Raw genomic sequence first — 20458 nt, 5'->3', positions numbered from 1 at the left:
ATATATAGTTGCAATCAGGCATTTAATAAAAACGATACATTAAAACAGATTAGCAGGTTACATACAGATTAAAACAGGAAAGTGTGTTAAGTGATTAACGAAAAAGGGTTTTCTTTTGAAAACGCTGCAGGCCCTTGTTAGAAGGTATTATTTTAGCACAATTTATATAATATAGGCTATAAAATCTCTTCTTGTCTCAGTTGATTCAAGAGCTTAAAAAGTATTTACTCTGTGTAGTCTGCAAAAGTACGAGTGAATAATGTCCTATTTAATGGAAGTATCCACTACGCTTTGGGATTACTTATAGAAACTGGTGCTTAAAAATTGAACGGGTCTTTACCGTAAATTAATTGCGCTGTTCGGGTTTGGCTTAGTTCAGGTTAACCTAAATCGTACCTATTTCAAACTTTTTGTTAAGCTTTTGGTCAAATTCTCTAATAATATAGCAGTGAAGCACATTTGGTATAAAAATGCATCAGAGATACGGCTCTAGTCCCAAGCTATTAGAACCAACGTAATGGTGTGTGCTCATCTTATGATTCACTACGCTGCGATACAGTAACACTAAACGCACAACTTAGCTGAGCGAAGATTGTTTGACCTCGTTTGCTAACCATGTCCGAATGACAGACCCCGTAGGAACACCCTGTAACCGTGGTAGGATGGCGGTGGTTCCGATCAATCAGTAACTTCAATTTAAAAAAAGAGCTCACAAAACAAATGAAAAAAAGACGGCTTCACTTAATATATCTAATACCTCACCAAATGCTTGCTACTCCCTAATGTAATCCCTAGAGCTTTCTAGGGACTACTTCTTTTATTTTCATCCTTACCTGTATCATGCAATTGAAACTTTCATTTGAAAGTATGTATTGTAAGAACTAGCTCTCTCTACGTAGTAAAATATGTACCAGGTGTTAATCGAGTAAAGTTGGTCCGAGGAGAAGCCGCACGTATGGAAAATACGACAACTAGACCCCAAAAAAATTAATGGTAAATGATAAAGTTTTGGTAAAGAGTGGATCACGGGGGTTTCTCACATAGGTTTTAAGCAAAATTTGAGAGGGGCCGCCGGATCAATGGCTGCTTTGGGTAATGTTTGAGGGGAATCATCCTACAGGTTCTGTAATAACATGAGACCTCATTAAAGGAGCCACATACTGAAGTAATGTTAATGCGGTATCCGATGTGTTCACTTTTTCGAAAATTAGAAGGAGCCTCTCATCAAGATTTAGGGTCGCAAGATTTAGCAGGTTTCAGCTTAGTGAGTCGAGCCTCCACAAAACATAGTTTACTTTTCCTATATATTTAAAAAAAAGGATAGGATGTCATCCGACATGAAGTAGTCACTAACCTAGCTTTTTCCTTGGTACAGCACCGGTTTTTGATTGCTAGGCTTTGCATCAATGATAATGATAATAGTAATCTAAAGCGACAAAAACCTTGCGTATGCACTAAAAGACAAATCTGAAAGGTAACTTTCAGAATCTATAAGCCAACTTTTTTATTTCCAGGTTTACTATTATTTTGCTCAGCATGTTAACTTAAAGTGAGAGATTCTTCCTCAGGAGACTTATTCATTAGATTAAGCCTCTTCTGGTAATTTTTATTCGTACCCGTACAAGACGATTAAGGGCCCTATGAACCAAATACGCAGAAGCAAGCGCCTTCAGTAGCCATTTATTTATTAATACGAGCAGCTGTTTATGTTTAGAAATTATGGGTATATACGCCTCTAAATAATTGCTTTACGATCTGGAAATTTGACCTGTTTATTTAAAAAATGGCTAACAACTTCAAAACCTACTTCAGAAATACGAGGCAAAACTACTATTCAAATAAACTTCTTTATCCACACAAGTTGTGTGTATGTTTATGTATGACTGATGGGGCCTTATTTTAAGGTGCCTCAAATTTCAAATTAGAGTAGCAATACAGCTTATTTGGTGTATTTCACTGGCTTCATTTACACGTTCACCAAGACATTTTAGTAAAAAAAAAACATAACTTTAGTTTGTTGTTTATGTCTTCAGTTTCTTCCAAAATTAAAAGTCAAAAAATTTTAAAAAAATGCACAACGTATTTACATTAACGTTTTTGCTTTAAAATGTGCACTAGATTCCCTATATGCGACCTATTATAATCTATTTAATCAAGGCAGTACTATACTAACAATTTAGTATCTTACTTAGTGATGTTCTCTAAAGAAAAGATAGTATTTCCTCTATGCAATATTTGGCATTTAATAAAACCTCGACATCCCATGGCCTTATTCGTGAATATATTTCAATATGCTTGGCGTATTTACCTATTCATTATGCTACACCGTGTTTGTGAAGAAGAAGGAAAAATATTTCGAAAGCGGCAACGTTTAGCAAAGAAATGAAAGAACATTAGCTTTCATCTGTTAATCAGCTATAACTCAGCCTTTTCAGCTATAAAGAATATAGTGGGATTCGCTCCAAAGGTGTGTTAATTATATTTAAAAGGTACCTGTAATATTACCATAATGATAGCAAGGCCAACTACTGTTTCTGGCATATTTTTATTATACTTTCGATTGACTGGGCTAGCATCTGACAGAAGACTTTCAGTTGGTAAGTGTACTAACATCCCCCTTTAGTTGATATTAGCTAGACCAAGTTTTAACCAGTGCCCCTACGTTTGAACTATTTGACAAATATAACGTGAATCCAATTTTTGAAAAAGAGCTACTATAGCATTAAAAAGAGTTTCTTTTCTCTTAGTATAAAAGATTATATGCCACTCAATCAGCTACGTACATCATTTATAAAACTATAAAAAAATATATAAAACTAATAAAAGGTTTAAATAAACCCAAGCGTGAGACGTGATCGTAGAGCCATCTGTTGAGACAGTTATATAGCAGCACGTTTCAATAATTCTACTACGCTACCGTTATGTATAAGGACAAGATTTTTACCGTTACTAGCGTGTCGTCACTTAAATTGGTAGGAACGAAAGGAAAATGAATGATTAAAGCTGGGTTTCCAAGATTCAAACAAAATCGAGAATAAACAAAGCGGTCGGTTAAACTATAAGGCTAAGGTTTGTGATGGAGCTTTTAAAAGTAGAGAAGTCCTGGAGACTACCATTTTTTAGTTCCATGACCGCAAAGGATATCGAAATACGTTAAGTGTAATGCTTCTTTAATGATAATGATTATGACAACGCGAATGGCTTTCATGGAATAACCAAGTGATGCAATCACAAACAATGTTATTATTACAGATATATTTGATGTTTAATTGTATATTCTACGTTCGTTCTCTCTGATCGATACGGTGTGTTCTATTGACAGTTATTACCGTTTCCGTTCTTCTGGTTTGTGGCCGCAGTAAGTCTTCAGATTGCGTTAGGCAGTAACAACGAACACTTCAAGGCAAACTAGCCTCATGCTCTCGTTTGCGAATGTGAAGGTGAGTTTTGATGAGCATCGGGATCAAAATCATAGCAACTTCAAAGTTTATTCGCTTGACTCCATCGTTTTTGTTCGATTCACTCGTCCTTTTTTAAGTCTGCTCAGATCATTGGCTGGCTAGCTGTCGCCCGATAAAAGCCGAGATGGGATGTCTAGTGGGCCAGATTGGTGACGACGGAATTTCCATCTTTAAGCTAACATGTGACTGCTTCTTCGACTTAGGTAGATAAAGTTTCAAAAAAGGGAGTATTCAGTTTACTAGAATTTCTAACAGGCATTGATAGTAGTTTACTGTTGACGGAAGTAAGTCGATGTTAACTTGCATGGTGATTGCGGCTCGCTGGGAGATACGGTACGCAAAACCCACAGTTTGAACTTAAGCTACTATAGAATAAACAAATGATCACTGACATTATGTCGGCAATTCTAGCTAAGCTGATTGATGCATTCGCTTGAATCAAGGAAATCTTGAGAACAACGTTCCTACAACTAGCATATTTCGATAGCTTGAATAATACAAATACTGCAATATTCAAGCAATGTTTTGTGTAATTCTTTGTATATATTAGCAGGGACGCACGTACACCCACATTTCGCTTTACTGTTTATTAAACCAGTTGCCGCTGGGATCCGTAGCTGCACTTTTGCTATAACACTGAAAGGCAGCATTATTCGCCTCTTGAAACCGCTCAGACATTTAACAAAATTTCTTAGAACCCGACGTAGTCTTATGCAGTTCTAGCACCATCACAACTCAGACGCTCTCCATTGCCTGCATGCAGCTGCAACAACAGGTGGGGATCCGGCGTATCCCAGACGCCATATATGACAATTATCTGCATTTTGTCTACTGTTTTTCTGTTATATTGTAATGTTAAGGTGTCGACTGCGTCTAGAATACACCGATAAAACTTCGTCACTGGACACTAGTCAAAACGTTAATTTTCGCTTGGTATGACCAAGCCACGACTAGCCTTCTTTTTGGGTTTACGCCGAAATCCTTCCAATATCTCCATCAAGACATAAAAGCTTTGTATGTTGTCTGAATGCAAATTTATATATATATATATATATATATATATATATAGAACAATATAAATTGTCAGTACGATTATGCGATACATTAAAAAGTAACCATGCAAGCTATAATGCGTTCTAAAATGTTCGTATAAGGCTTGTAAGCATAAACCTACATTTTGCTTCTTTAATAGCTTCATGTGCATCGTGTATGCAAAGTGTAAATATTGACTCACCCTTTAAACGCATAGCGTTTCATGATTCCTGACTAGTGTTTCAATCGTTGCATATCTTCCGTTTCTGAAAAGTGAGGAGCAATGAACTGTTAAACGGACTTATAGTATTGCAGTCCATATTCAGAGAATGAGGATTTCATTAACAAATGGTGTCTTCTTTGGGCGGATCGTGAACCTTTTATTTAAAGTAACTATTTCAAACTAAAAAGAAGCAAACTCGAACTCCTGCTTAAGCAAAATATCAAAGGATTATATATATATATATATATATATATATATATATATACATATATATATATATATTGTTTCTCGATCGCGATGGGTGCAAGTTTTGCAGTTGGAGGGCTATTATTATTGCTCTTATAATCAGTCGAAAATACTTGTCTATTTTTCAGTCAGCGACTTCGGACGACAAATGTGGCGACAATAATCCTTCCATAGTTCAAACTGCGAGTAACATGTCACTCGCATCAATAATCAAATAAAAAAAAAGGTTTTCTTTAATTAAAAAAAAGCTTTCAAGCAAGTACTCGAAGTTATATTTGAATATCAATATCTTGATATTATCTATCTATTCAGTTATTGGTCTAGCTGCTTTGCACTATTCATAAAAATAACCCGGCGAATCGTAATATTTAGATTTCCACAGTCTGCTTCTGAACCCGACGAACAATTATATTACAAAGTGGAGGTTTTTTCGATGCTTAAAAATATATGCTTTATCTGTATGAAGCTTTATTATATCTAAAATCTATCTAAAAATATCTATATGCGATAGATGTCTTTGTACAGCGAAATGAGTACAGCATAACGAGGTTCTTTATATTGTTTGTGTCATAATCGGAACATGACTTTGCCGCATGTCAGCACCAAAAGATCTGTGACGACAGTATTATCATTGATTCGTCTAGTTAAAATGGTCTCTGCATCACTTTTGGTTTCTAATAACAATTGTACTTGTAGACTCATCCCTCCACCAGAGCTCTCTCACTACGATCTTTTCATTTATTTTATACCTTTGATTAAATCTTTTAACTCACAAATTTCCTTGGGATGGTTATAGAAGGAGTGAATTTATGGATTATGTTGCATGTTGGTAATATCGTAACCGTATGGCCTCGACCATTTCGAGACGATCCGAACCACACTTGCGCAGGTATGAAGTCTCGCGAACTCAGCGGGCCTTTGTGGGATCTTTGTGACTTTCAGCTCACCAGTATTTTCCCTATTTCTTTCCGAATACGAGCTGTTTAACCAGTAATCAACTCACCCGTAATAGATTATGGAGGGCTGTCCTTTTTGACGGAGCTCGTAGCGTCCTTCTCAAAAATATCAATTATTCAGAAGCAGTCGGAGAGGTTTACTTTTGCTACGGCCACCTTGTCTCTTTTGAAAGGCTCTGAATGGTATAGAGAGAACTGATTTGCTTCTAAAAACCTGATCAGAGGATGTAAGAAGCCACTGAAACTCAGACTGTGAAACAATGACTATCTGGCAGTCTGGTACGTTGCGTCGTTTCATGTGTTTCGTCTGTCAAAAAAGATAGATACGGAATGGTATATACAAATGTTTTACTGATTTTTTTTGGAAATCTGGAAGCTTTTTCGGTTTCTGAAATTACCTTTTTCAAAAGATTTGATGGTTCTTTCAAAACATTTTTAACACAATGACACAGCAGTTTTATCTTTTTACGCTAACATAGACACAATAAATATATTGATAGTCTAACTTTTTAATTGACGTCGCGCTAGTACTTCCAATTTTTTATTGACATAACGTTCCTACTTTGTAGGTCATAATTAATTTGGCACCCCTAGTTTCATATGTATGATTCATATTGTCGACTTGTTTGAGTATTATAAATTGACTTCAATTTGACGGGCCTTCAAGATGCATAACTCGGATAGATTGCAGTATTGGCTTTAAGAAGTGCATTTTTGAAATTTTTCGTGGACACCTCTACAACACTTCTGTTTTATCTACTTGAGCAGTAGAAAAAATTGAATTGTCCGAGGCATCATTTTTAAACATATTAGAAAATTACAAAAAAGCATAGCCTTTAATCCTATTATCGCACTGAATATTACACAAGTAAATACAAAATTCACTTTTTTAGAAGCGCCAACTTCCTAATTGGCTACTCCAAATCAAACATACTATTAACGTAGTCAGAAAAGATGCTCAGCAATATCATCTATGTTATCGTCAACAATAGCGCCCATGTTAAGCTTCGATTAGGCTAAGATTTAATTATTAAAGCCCAATTGGTTATAATATTTTTACGAATATCTAGTCGATGTGGAACTAGTCCTCTCCGGTGGTTCATGTCTTAATAAGTTGAAGCCGCTAATAACTGTTAGTCCAAACAAATACTACAATAATATTTCTACTATCGCAGCAAATACTTCGTGTCATCCCGAAGTCGTTCCGAAGTGAATCAAGTCATATTTCTTTTTCCTAAGCGTGCTGAACTCTATGCGCGTAGTTTTAAGGAGAAACAATTCTTTAGCATCAGTTTTGTAGTAGAGGTGTGACCGACTTGACGTGTAATACGGTTTGGCAGTGTACATTAGTTTCGACAACAGCGATATGTATATAGATTATGAGCTGAGTGCAAACAACAACAAAGTTAGAATTGTGTCGACTAATTAGCAACCTACATTCCATAGAACAACCACCAGAAGCGGCATATCACAATGATCGATTTAGGCGCCAAAAGGTGTCGCTTCTTTCTAGCCAAAAATTATGTTAGACTGGCAAACTAATTTCTCCGTTGGCTATTTTTGAGAGAAGAGTAGCCTATTTAAAGAACTGTTTTTACTATTATGTACTGTACTTTTATCCTCTGGATAGATGCTTTAGATAGCCACTCATTCCAATCAATAATAAGGTCCAATTCGCTCTTAAATTTTACTAACGGTCATATACCGACCCCCAAGTTTCCACAACTGAATGCTGTGGCTAAAGGATTGATAGGTAAATCACGCTTTCAGCACCTAAAGCAAGCCTTAACGACTTTGCGAAATGCCGATTCTCTGTTGTCCTTTACTACGCGTGACCTCTAGCCCCGTGAATAACAATAGCGTCTTATCTTCGCGCTTAAAAATTTGCGATCGCACTAGGCGAAAATTATCCGCCAATGGACTTCGCGCATCGCCGACACGATATACAATATATCTTTAACAGAGCGATCGAATAGAAAACAAAGAAACCGAACGTATTCACCCGTGGATTATTGTGCAGCGATTATGAGCCGCCCCGGTATATACGGTCGAATATTTTGACCGCAGCTTGCCTTTGGCAACAGGACCTCAACATGAAAAAGCACACGTTGAGCAGCGCGTTGTCAGGTAATCTTCCAAGGCTAAACATTCTGCGCGAGAGAAAAATTATACAGTGCGGTACAAATTTACTGAGGTAAAGACGCAGGAACAACGTCGCATCGCTGCCACCCCAGATAATCCGGAAGATCTGAAGAAATTGTCCGGAACCGTTAAGGCGCGCTCCCGAACTCCGCCATCGTTTCGACATTCACCGCGCAGCACCCACAGTGACTGCTGCGGCAGTGAGACAACGTCAACCAATGCCATGCTTCTTTTGCAATAACAACACTCATCGTTTGTGTGAACACAAAAGTAAGGTGACAACGATGTGTTGCTCGTCTAGGCAAACGACATTCCAAAAATCAAGCGTATCGTGAAACTAGAGTCACGTGCCTAACGTGTCAGGTTCTGGACCTTTATATGGCGATTTTACCCCAGGGGAGTAGCTATCTATATAGCAGGCCACAATGAACGCGGTTTCAGTAGCAATGAAAAAAATGGTACCGCCCCTTCAGTGGTAACGACGATGTCCGCGCAGATTGTGTTTGGTCAGTTCCGTATTCTCATACGATTAATTCTGAACCGGGGTAACATACTTTTGTTGCGTCAACTGTCGACATTCGCAAAAAATCTTCGAGTTCGAAGTTAATAAATTCACTAGTATTCAATAGTAAACTAAAGATTCTTGCTTCAGGTGATCGGTGTGATGATTATCGAGTTTAAATTGAGGTCACAGCTTATGTGTAAGGTTTTGGAATGCATTTACCATTGCTCGCGTCTCTCTGCCTCTACTAATTGGTGTCGATCAATTCTATCAGCGAGTTCTTGTCTGTGGTCAGCGAAGCAATAGCGACTGAAAGCCGGCTTGGCTGGTTATTGCAGGATGCACGCCGCACTCGGTGAGGGTGGGCAAGTCCCACATTTATTGAGCGTGTTGCGCTGTAAATTTATCCCGTAATATCGAACGTCCTTGCTCGCTGGAAGCCATTGGCATTTGCGAAATTCATTGACAGCTTACGTACTGAGGCACTTTGCCTAGGGGTTTGTTTGTGACGGCCGCTTGCACGAAACGGTTGTACCGAAGCGGTCTTCCATCACCTCGTTTGCAAACAATCTCGACACTGCCTTACGGCGATTATTCTCGAAAGAAACAACATTATAATGCAAGCCAGAGCGATACCATAAGTAAATCATGATCTTCATGGAAGGTGGTTTCGCCGAAGAAGTGCTCGACTCGGAACGCTCTCGGTTGGGGACCACGATTGATTATATTACATGCCTTATCATCAGCTGGTGACGCGCTCTGATAATCCAGCAAGAGTGTTTTACAGATGTAATAAGAGCGGTTAGAATAAAAAAGCCCGCATTTTCGTTCGTTGTTGGCGAAGATTGTCTTCTCACAGGCAACAAGGGTATGGATTGCAGCTACGCTAGACAAACGTCGACCACAAGAAAAGATAAATGATCAAGCTTAGTAACGTCTGCCTGGTAAAGAATGACAACCTTCGGAGGTTGAAATAGAACTTCTTTCGCATGGATGATCGACATTCCGGTTAAAACGGAGAAATCCGAACGTACAGAGTAAAATTTTCCAATGGCCATGTGTTTCGCCGTATAATTTAGGTGCTATGCCTAATGCTATGTTTAAGATATTTGATAATCTTGAATGCAAATAATTGATTTGTTTTATTAAGTGGAATAGCACTGCTGCATACCAAGCTGATGATAATTGTTGGCCCCAAACAAATGTTACAATAACATTTGTGAGACCGGGCCGTTTGCCAATGGGCCGAGCTATCACGTACTTATTTTATCTTGAATGTGAAAGCTTGTATTATGATAAAAACGACTTTTGTGCTCCATGGACTTTACCTAGCTGCTACTCGCCCATTCGACACCACCTGAAACGAAAAGCAGTGAGGATGCGACTAGTACAAAAGAGTTCGAGGGTCTACAATAGCTCGGACAACAGCGATACACATGCATAATGCGCTGTGACTGTTAATGGTGAGTTTAAAATTCTGTAGAGTGAATAGTGAACAGAGTTTCATAGAGTAACCACAAAAAAAGAGCCATGTTAACAATGATCGATTTAAGCGCCAAAGAATCTTGTGAGCGTATTTCTATTCAAAAGTTGTGTCAATATACCGTTAATCCGACAATAAAGTGATTCTTTTTTCGGTTGTCCTCGAGTAAGAAACAGTTCTCTTAGCATCACTGTTTTAATTAGGTAGATAGCGGATAAATTTCTATTACGTCCAATCCGATCTTAAATTTCTGACGGTCATCTCTTGACCTTTAGGTTTTCATAAATTTGTGATTTCTTTTATTTTTATCAAGAATTTAATATAATTGCTTTTATGTGAATATCCTAAGCTGTTCCTCCTCTGTCCAAATAAGCACTTCTTAGTTCAACAAAACAGAATGATGTACGTGATGCAATTATTCAAGGATATTGTAAGCGAAATCTGCGCGATATTTAGGCACTTCAGAAAAAACTAAGGCAGTATCTGGTGAGTACATCATATATATTTATATATTTTCATTTGAAATCGGACCAACCTCGGGCCGTTCGTCGCAGCGGGAATAAGCTTATCTGATATTCTTGGTATCAGAAAAAAAGCTTGTTCTTGACAACAAAACAAAGTCATAATAATGAAAATCGATGCATTTTCTCGGAATTTGAGCCGAAAACGAATATTTTCCAATTTTTTATGACAGACCATATATATCCACCAAAATAAAAACAATCGACGTTTGGTTATTATGCGGCTTCTGAAAAAGCAGAGATGCTTTCTGTGACCCAAACTGGAATATCTTTAGTAAGTTCTGGGCTGGGAATTCATAAAAATGGCTGAAAAAAATCATTTCTAATATATCTGATTTTTTATACAAAAATCAAACCGTTTCAGAAAGAAGAATAAATTGTCAAAGTCACCTAGCTGAGCTCCAACATCTAATCTTTTTAAGATTCTTTGTGCGTTTTGGACTTTTTGTCGTTTTGACTCTCTGAGCTCGTAATACTTTTGGCCTACTACCAACTTTATTTCTGCTGGATTCTGCGATGAGTAGCGTATCTGAGCGACACTTCAACAAGTTTATGCCTACCAATATCGCCTGACACAAGGTTACTGTAACGTTAGTTAAACAGGGAATATTTCGAAAATGACTGAGTGCTTTGTCTCGAATTTAGGTTTTGTGTTGATTAGTGAGTTATAGGTTATAGTGAATAACCATGACCATTCAAAATAACGCTCCTAACCTATGCTAAAAAATTAAGATTTATAAAGCTAACTAAAAGTTGATGTAAAAATGTGTTCATTGGATAATGTCTTGTTCTTGTAGCCACATCAAGTGGCAGCAATGGTTCATTTCAATCTCTACTATCACCTTATTTTGGATTTGCATACGCACACACAGACACGGTTCCATCCCCCTAACAACACTTATCCACGGAGTTCCTTAAAATTAGTTGTAGAAGACCCTGATCCGTTGCGAGTCAGCTACTGTTCTATCCAATGGTACAACTATCCAAGTGAAGAGGAACACCGTAGCAATGCCAACGTCAGTTGGAAAGCCCACACAGATAGTGATGTTTTGGTGCCCGCTCCCCTAAACCCTTCGCTTCGCGGAAACTACAAAAGGTTATTGAAACGATAAAAAGAACGAATTGTTATCTATACAACTGGAAGACTGTTAATAAGTCTTATAGATCGTTAAATAAGTGTTCTCATGGCTACTTTGACATCAGTCGCAACATGTGACAGCAGATTAAGAAACAGAAGTACTGAGCTTATTCAAGAACCATATCACTCATTCGAATCAAATAAAAATGAACTTTCTAAACCAAACATTTCGATAGTACACGCATACAGCGGAATTATGAGAGAAATATTCTATATAAATTGGTAGTTGTGGCGAGCCTGTTGCCACCGGGTTCACGCGTGCAGCTTCAAAAACCATGTATATATATATAGATTTGTTCTGCATAACATTCGGTTACACAATATGCATTGGGAAGCTTTTTTGGGAAGAGTTTTTGTTAGCCAGCAGATTATTCGACAGTACATTACTTCATTAAGTTGAGATGTTGTGGAAATATGAGCAAATTTGGAGTTCTGGGTTCGCTTTTGATTCTTATAACTGTTTGAACTGACATCGAAGGCGTGCACTCACAAATAGAAGAAAGCTCTGTTGTTTTTCGATATTACGTTAAAGACATTGTGTTTTCAGTTATGAAAGACACTAAGTTACACGGCGCGCAGCAATAATAACTTGCTATAAGAAATCACCCTTCAGTTTATGATGTTCACTGTAAAGCTTATTAGAATAACCTCTCGTTGTTGTCGGAACGCGAACACTTTTTTTCACTAAGTAAAGTGATATTTCAACAGTGATTTGTGCTATGAGCTGTTTGGAGGACAATCGTTCCTTTAAAAAACACTGCGACGTAGTTTTCGAAATCTTGCGCTCTCATTTTCTACACGTTAGCTGAAATTGACACACAAAATAGTTCTCGCAGATTTTAAGCTTTCAGTGAGATGTAAATATGCGCAAGTAAAGTACGAAATTTATGCTATTCGTTTGAAATCAGCAGTAAATAAGAGGATCCTAGGAAAGTTCAGAAGTAAAATATTTTCGTGAAAATCGAAATTAAATTGTTAATCATTTATTTAGTCCTTTCTTTTTTAAGTTCCCTCAACTGTAAGTGATTTTACTATACATATATTCTTTTTTACCATTCTATTTTGATAAAAAATCTGGAGCTTTATAAATATAATTAACACATTTAAGTTTAATTGTCCTAGACAATTTCAATGTTCTTGATCACAGAATTGATCTTCATCATGCTGCCTTACAGAAGGCGCAAATATACCGCCTGTTTGACATAAAAAAAGCTCTTGATTAAATGGAATGATTTTGTTATCAGCAGTGCCAGCCAGTCTAAGTGTGCAGTGCTGTATTTGTCAAAGGAGGAAACAGCACACACATATACATGGTAGTAGCGATAGCACCTTTTTTCTGATGTTGTCATTCGTGAGGATCACACTAAGTTTTGGTAGTGAAGTATGGCAGGCTCACTCGTGAGCGTGCAAAACGTCTTGTGAAAAGATTAGTGCTATCTATTCATGTAAAATTCCGTAATACTCATTTATAGGGTACTACTAATTAAAGTAGTATAATCATTCCTGCTTTTTGTGGTGACAATGTGTACGTACTTGCGCGTTCAACATATTTTCTCAAACAATGTGGCCGTAAGCGTTTGCAAGGTTTTTAAAGGGGGCGTTTTAATAAATGTTAACGGAATGATTTGCTAAGAATGACTTGGCGTAAACAGGAATACTGCTGTCTGTGCTTGTCGGACATAACGATGATCAAGGTTTTTAACACTACAAAAATGTATAAATAGGCTTATGCAGGCCACACATAGATCAGTATGAGATATTTAGTGCTGTTGCTGCGAATATCGTTCTTGTACGAATATAGCCCTGACCAATTTATCATTATTGTAAGAGATCACAAACGGGCGTATTAGACAGACAAAGTAATGGTGAAGAAAAAATGATTTAGCAGAAGCACAGAGGCGGTATCCTTTGATAATAAAAACGAGGTGCATTACTTGTATAGTTACATTTCCAGAACATTTTAATCGTTGGTTAAAAAGGCGGAAGGTAACGAGTATTTAAAATCTAGCAAGTTCTCAAGGCAAAGGTCTCAAATGGTACAGTGAAGGTTTGGGATCATCGATATTTTGTAGAACTAGGGAAACTTAAATTTTATCTTTTTAGTACTAGCGAACTTATTTTTAAAACAAAGTTAAGATGTACAAGGAAGACGGGATGCAAATAGCGCGCGTAATGGACTAATAACATAATGTAATTGTGGGTCTTTTTACTGCACTAAGATATTTCATAAATCTACATAGAACCAATACTGTTATGGCCACATCAAATTATACGCTTCATTCCTGCTAATAGTCGCTCTGCAAATACCTATAAGAAAATGTATAGTGACTAACGATAGATATGCCGGATTCCGACTCCGATGAAAACAGATGAAGCTAATTCTACACTAAACTTGCAAAATGTGCATTAACCATCAAGACTTGTTTATAACATTACGTTACTAAGAAACAATAAAAGAATCGGTATGGTTAAAATCCCTAACAATAACTTAGCTAATGCAGTGCTAGTGTTCTAGACATTTTCGAGAGCTGAGCTGTGACAACTATTTTAAATATTAAATGATTTCATTGGTACAAGTTATTTGTCTAAAAGAAAAGTCTCTTTTTATTGACACTCAAACCTTCTGATGAAACTCATGTACAGATGGCATAAAAATCAAGAGTACATAACATTGCTACTTGAATTGCTAAAGGTATGGCTGTAATTGACCGCCACGGTAAAAACATTTGAACAAAAGCTGCTGCAAAGCATGTAGTAATCAACAACCTGTTTGCTTGGTGTCTTAGCCACACTCATTACAAATCTGTGGTACTATCAAAAGAAAATTGGTTTTGTATACGGCCACAATTCTATGCGATGTTTAAATAATTAAGCAGTAAGTAAATAAAGAGATTCGCAAAGCGCTGACTTATAAATGCAAGTAGTAAAGGAGGACACCTCCTGATAAAAATAATTAAGCAAAAAGGTTTTTTTGTTTACTTAGTTCAAAAGTAACATTAAACAACGTAAGTTTGAATGGGATATCCATGTATAGGGTGCGTCAAGACTTATGACAATTTTCAAGAGCTCTCGTTGATGAAAAAAGTTTTTTGAATAGACTCGGGGGCGTCAAGGTACTGTTAAACAGCACTTCTTGTTTGAGTGGATAAACCTCTATCCATATGCTATTTTTTCATTTTCTTTCATATAAGGGCTACTTATTGCTTAGGCAAACACTGAAACAAGGTTCAGTTGTGTAGAGTCACAACGTCCGTTTTCTATAAAATTAAATATCTTTGTAAATTCAGGAACGATATCACCTTTTAAACACTGAACCTAATAATATGTCAACAGATATTTTAAAATCAAGACCCTAGCCATCATACACACTTGATAAAAGGCACATACTGTCTTCAGTATTGGGTATTTCCGCAAGTTGTTTTGTGACCAAGTCTTCGGTACGCGAAGTTCTAGCCGTAAGAACAACTAATATACTGCATGTTGAAGCTGCTGTTCCGACCCATTTCAGCCACAAGGGTTCATCGAGTTAGCGTAGAAAACTCGTAGCTTGAACATCGTAATCGCCTCGCTTGTTTAATTCAGATTTACTCTTTCAAGGGTACATAGAAAATCTCCTCTACGAAACGCCTTTTCACTCTCCTAAAGATCTGCCTGCGAGAGTCCTCTCCACTGTGATAGTTCTTGCCAGCTATATATGGCTGATACCTTCAACAAAACAAATATCACTCCGTTTGCTTTTCATTTAGGCATCCGTTCGGTATCAACTGTAGCTATCTTAACCATCTGTTGTGACAACATTATACATAGCTAAAAGATCAACTGCTTCTTGGTCCTCTGCAAGATACTTAATTGTATTAAGAAGGACGTTATAACTTTTTTAATCATCATTTATCAATCAATCAAAATGTAGAGAATTATTTTGCTACTACAATTAGATATTTGGTGAATAATGAACAACAAATGAAAGAACACTATCGTAAGTGTATACATGTATTCTTAAGTCTACAGTCCAAAAATAGTAAAACAAGCTTTGATAAACCTCGAGCACCTTTCAAATGGTTTTTATACATTTTAAAACGTCTTGTATAAATAGATTAATATATCCAAGGTTTTAGAATATAGTGATTGTCTTAACAAAAGTTACATATTGTATATATCATTTTTTTTCCAGTGGACAATGGTTTTATTTTTATTGGTTGCAATGCGTGATAATAAGCTATTTGCGAAAGCTTTAATAAAAAGCTAAAGAATATGATCGCAAAATTATGCACTTTGTTCCTATCTATATACTAAGTGCCTGCGATAACAAATAACACCAAAGTTAAAAACCAGTTTACGTTTTTAGCCATAAATAATACTATTAAAGCGACTACGGTTGTTACTGCTTATATCATCTGGATAACTTGAGCTAGCAGCGCGTATTGGTTTTTGTTGCTTCGTCGCTTTCTTCCGTGCCGTCCGTACTGTCTGAGTTGTAAGTGAAGTACGTTTATAGTACAGGTTTGATGATAAGTGGCAGTGCTTACAACAAAGACAATAGAATTTAATAAGTTTCAATAAGATTCTCAACACAATTAGATAACATTCTCAATTCAGATGCTTAGTTTCTTGGCATGTTTGCCAAAGGATAGATATTTCATGCATGTTATTGATAGTTTTGATGATAGATGCCTTAGAAGTTCCCTAGAAGCGAGATTCATTCGTTGTTATAATTACGATTGCCGCGTGATAATGTTGTCAAGTAGCGGGTCGTCAGCCGTCTAGCTAACTTTCACGATCCAGGAGACAGCCAGAAAATATTCCTACAAATACTAAATAATGTCTTTGTTGAACATTGCACTGGATCACTGAACTCTTTCACTTCCTAATTCACTGACTCGCTCGGTCCTCTACTCGTCCATTCTTCTATAAACGGATCCATATGACCAACGTCATTACTGCACGTCTACCCAGCATATACCCGAACGAATTCATTGAGGCGATTCGTGGTTTAGGTATTACGGAAAAAGGAACGAAGAAAGAGTGGACATCGACCGTATACGGGTTTCATAACATCCTACGCATAATATGTGTAGTAACATCAAAGCAACTTCTTTCAGTTTAGAGGATATGTTCATTCCATGCGAACAAATCCTCGGAATCATCGACGTTTAAATATAGCATCAAACACTTGCCCCCCGTAAAAGTCTAATCGGAGTGGATCTCTCTGTACTTCCTGGAGTTCTTCCTATTAAACGGTACGATCTATTAAACGGTCAAGTAGTTCTAGTCGCGATAATATAATAGCCATGGTTTTAATAATATATTATCTTCCTTACTTTTCGTTCGTTGAAATTTTTTTTTATTATTAATATCTGGTAATAATTTTTAATAACGCTGAAATTTGAATCATCGTAGCAGCATGCTTGCTAGTTATGGTTACGAAAAAAATGGTCACGTATTAAAAAATGCACATTAGGCGTTTAGACCACGTCGCTCCTTAACAAAATATTTATTAGATAGAAGTCAGCAGAGCAGGAGAATAAAAATTGTTAAACAAAAACGGCTCCTTGTCTCTCATCCTTAGCTTAATTATTATAGTATTAAGTACGCTTACGGCGTATTTTCTTCTTACCTGCTCTTCGTTATACAAATTATCCCGGCAGTAAATAATCGTAAGGTTATCTCTCAGGAAAAGCGCTGTCATACACTTCGTCCTGAACAAGGCACTCTGTGCGCTACGATGCAGTCCTCAGGTCGGCTACTGACGCGAGAAACGAGGTATGGTAGATATTCGCAAAACATTATGTATGCCTTATTCCTCTATGTAAACAAGCAAAGCGCATTGTAGCATTGTCGCCCATAAAAGTTGCGTATTGGGAAATCCATATAATATGTCCATCATAAGGAAAAGGGATAAACTGATGGCTTTGGTTTACAGAAGCTTTAAGCATATTCTTATCAAGTGCTGTCAAAAAAGATAACCGTAAAAGGAAAACGCTTATTAGCGGCAAAAATTTATATATATATATATATATATATATATATATATATATATATATATATATATATAGCAACCTTTTAAATGATCTGTTTGGTACCGTATCGGAGTATTCATCAGCAAAATTATACATAGCTGAAAATAACATTAAACAAAAGTGGTCACTGTCGCCAGTAACTAGAGATTTTTAAAGGTGAATAAAGTATTTTTTCAATTATCTTTCATCGTTCTTATGCACATTAACTACACTGCAAACACTACTCAATCAACAACCACCCCATGTACATGTCTTATCCCCCATGCGACTCACCCAACTTTCGCTGCTTTAACCAAATCAGAGCTCTAAATCCTCTTTCAACTGGACAGCCCTGAGGACAACATGGTAATGGAGAGACGATTCCAGGAATTTGGACGAGCCACACAAACCGCCTATCAGCGACGTTCGATGAGAAAAATGCTGTGTTTAAGCGAGAGGAAAGGCTTTGGAGGGGGACTAATGGGAGACGCGATTGGATGAATTGCAACGAAACGCTTCGGGTGTTGATAGTCAAATGAAGGCAGGGAGGGGTTTGTTCTTTTGTTTGGGTACATCTTTGACAAGACATCAATTTTATCGTAAACGTGCATTCGAAGGAGTCCCCAGGAACCCTTGTATAAACACTTGTAGATTTGCAACTCCTTAAGTACACGAGAAAGAACCAGCAGTATTTTTCATTACTGTGCAGTGAAATAAGAAAGACCTTTGTATTTTATTTTGGAACTCCAATGTGTCCACTTACCGAAGTAATAATATTTTATTAACTTAGCTTCTTTGGCGCCAATCCAACGTTTTGGATTGACAACCAACAACGTTTTATCCCGAAGCCTCCCTTTGGTCTAAACTATGTCAAAATCAAAGCCTTTATTATTCCCTAGGAACTACAAATATGTTCAAGCGTAAGAAGTGTTTGTCTACCACTTACGCTTAATTGTACTTTCTCATCCTGGGTATCATCTGAGCATTGATATTCAATAGTTTCGGTCGTTAGCTGGTGTTCACGGAATGCTGGCAGTGATTCCTTTGTCCGTCAATTAGTCAGTCTCTTCTTTCTTTTTTGTTACACTTGATACTTGGCCGTGTTATCCATTTGCGCGCCGCATCTTCCTCGTTCGCGCTAATCTGAATTTCACTTCCGGTTTCGGATTCACCGCTAAATGACTTTAAGGCGGCGAACAGCGTGCTGGTGCATGCACTCACTTGCCGGGTTTTCTGATCCACCGCACTTCTCCGCTGCGCTCGGCGTCGATTCCCAGAATTTAAGCCGCTCTCTGCTTGGACATTAACAACGACAGTTTGCTCACTCACCCTATCCTGCAAACATTAATTTCTAAGAACATTGCTCAGACTCAGAGACAGTGGCGCCCTCCGTGCCAAACGACAGCAACCAGTATAAGAGCGGGACGGTTTAAAACAAACTTGCGAAAAAACTAATTCATGGGAACCTTTTGGTGTAGTGCACAACACTTTTTATAAAACAAAGCATTTCCGAGAAGTTGGTCGTATCTCTGTGATGTAGTATATATAAATCAAAGAAATAAAATGAATAACGACGTGCGAAGCATTCTTGTTATGTATTGGTGGAAAGGGGAAATTAGGCCAAAACTTTTGAATGTAGGAATAAAAAGCTCCTAGGCGCATGTGAAGTTCAAGTGATACTGTTATTTACCATTTTATCTACCTCTGAGCTGTATAGTTTCTGATCGTTTTAAGCAGATCAGAGCAGAAATAAGTAAAGCAAACAACAGGGTAAACTGAGAACTTGATGATGAATGAATTCAGTGACCACCTAGTTCAAAAATTCTATTCGCTTTCCTGCCTATTGTCCCTCAGTCCTTTTTCTTTTTTAACTATTGGAGTAGCCGTTGCTGTCAGTACTGTCAATCAATACCGTGCCAAGGCTACACTTCCCATCGAGACTTCCATGCAGCATATCTAAGAACATCTATGACATGATAAAGTCGTAAAACCTTTCACAATGACAAATGGCTAGCAGTATATTGCTACATATATTCAGTTTATATTGCCTCTCTTTTTAATCCTCTTTATTTCTGGCAAAAACAAAAACGAAGGGAGTAAACGCCATAATGGCCATAATGGTATCAAAAGAACAGAATTACCATTCTTGTCGACAAACACTTACCCATCAAAGTATCTAAAATGAGTGCGAAAGTAAAGCTTACACGACCAAATATTGCTCTGCATTTCAACAAAATTATAACCAAATATCAATAATTATTGATTATTTTAGCGGTGATGCTTCAGTACCTGACCACGTTTTTGAAAGAAAGCGGAAAAAGTAGCTGCCGTTAAGTTCTACCGGCGAAAATATACAATTGAGACCCAATCACGTCTTATAGGGATTTTTTTGATGTCCGTTAACGCACTCGCATTAATATAAGTTTGCCGGAAATATCACGCCCATTTCGCGGCAACCCAGAAAGAGTCGCAATAAAAAACGCTGCCCTTAAAACTAGATGCAGCTTTGCGTCCATAATATTACTCAACGTTCTTTACTCGAAAACTTTACACTTCGGTTAGCACAAACCTGACAACAAACAAATATTTTTAAACAATAGCTGCATAAGCGAAGTAGAAGATTCTTGACGTATTACAAACAGAGAATGATGGTTGATGCCCTGCAATTAGGAACTTCGCTAAAAGCACACAGGTTTTTCACGGAATACACATTTCATTTAAGATTGCTATCTAAGGACTATAGCGCCATATTATTATA

General features: G+C 37.3%; 1 protein-coding gene and 1 long non-coding RNA gene across 25 annotated transcripts in view; one reads left to right on the top strand and one right to left on the bottom strand.

Annotated features, from left to right (window-relative positions):
* LOC111248321 (cytokine-inducible SH2-containing protein-like) overlaps positions 1–20117 on the bottom strand; it is an 87980-nt gene extending 67863 nt beyond the window's left edge. For 6 of the 24 annotated variants that reach the window (XR_015325351.1, XR_015325344.1, XR_015325347.1 and 3 more), the window contains exons 1-4: positions 18647–18780; positions 17995–18113; positions 17319–17444; positions 4696–4759 (exon numbers count right to left, since the gene is read on the bottom strand). The gene's annotated coding sequence lies outside the window, so the exon portion shown is untranslated. Of the gene's footprint in view, positions 1–4695; positions 4760–14281; positions 15410–15665; positions 16226–17318; positions 17448–17994; positions 18120–18646 lie in introns of those variants that run through there. The other 18 variants (XR_015325360.1, XR_015325356.1, XR_015325359.1 and 15 more) reach the window with 13 other exon arrangements.
* Positions 16224–19276, top strand: LOC147757141 (uncharacterized). The gene is made up of 3 exons (XR_015325362.1): positions 16224–16941; positions 17376–17464; positions 18051–19276. It is a non-coding gene; the product is annotated as an uncharacterized LOC147757141 (long non-coding RNA).
* Positions 20118–20458: the final 341 nt, after the last annotated feature.

The sequence above is a fragment of the Varroa destructor genome, unplaced genomic scaffold, assembly GCF_002443255.2.
Source record: "Varroa destructor unplaced genomic scaffold, Vdes_3.0 BEIS01000003.1, whole genome shotgun sequence".
In the NCBI taxonomy this organism is placed as follows: Eukaryota; Metazoa; Arthropoda; class Arachnida; order Mesostigmata; family Varroidae; genus Varroa; species Varroa destructor.
Note: the sequence above shows the minus strand (reverse complement) of the source record. Positions and strands in the feature narration are given on the sequence as shown.